Below are 565 nucleotides of genomic sequence, written 5' to 3'. Positions count from 1 at the left end.
GGACCGGCAGCAGTGTAAGTTCTGGATCCAAGGCAGCTGAAATGTCTTGTTTCCACTGGAGAGGTTACTTTGCTCTTTGCTTATTATTGTGTATGTAGCCCACCCTTCACCAAAGGGTCCCAGAGCGGCTTAGAGAAATATTACAGGCAGGTGCTGCTTGGGGGCTTCCCTTTGGGGCAGCTGTTTGGTTGCTGTGAGAACAGGATGCTGGACTAGGTGGGCCCCCTTTGGCCTGATCCAGCAGTCAGGCTCTGTTAAGTTCACAATTAAAAACAAATGCAGCTTGCCATTCAAAGAATAAAACAGAACCACAAAACAGTGATGTCAAAATAACAGAAGTCAGCATAGAACTGCAGCACATAGCGATGCAGGAGGAGGGAAGATGTCTACTCAGCCAAAGGCCTCCTGGGTCAAGTGATGTGTCCTGACTAATCAATTAAAAGCATGCAGTGCACAGAGACAAGCCCCAGAGGGGAGGGCATTCCACAACCTGGGAGCCACTACAGGGAAAGCCCTCTCACTGACTGCCCCCTCGAAAGCCTCTCTTCTGATCATCCACCAGAGT

The sequence above is a fragment of the Podarcis pityusensis genome, assembly GCF_964106645.2.
Source record: "Podarcis pityusensis genome assembly, chromosome: 8".
Lineage (NCBI taxonomy): Eukaryota > Metazoa > Chordata > Lepidosauria > Squamata > Lacertidae > Podarcis > Podarcis pityusensis.
Note: the sequence above shows the minus strand (reverse complement) of the source record.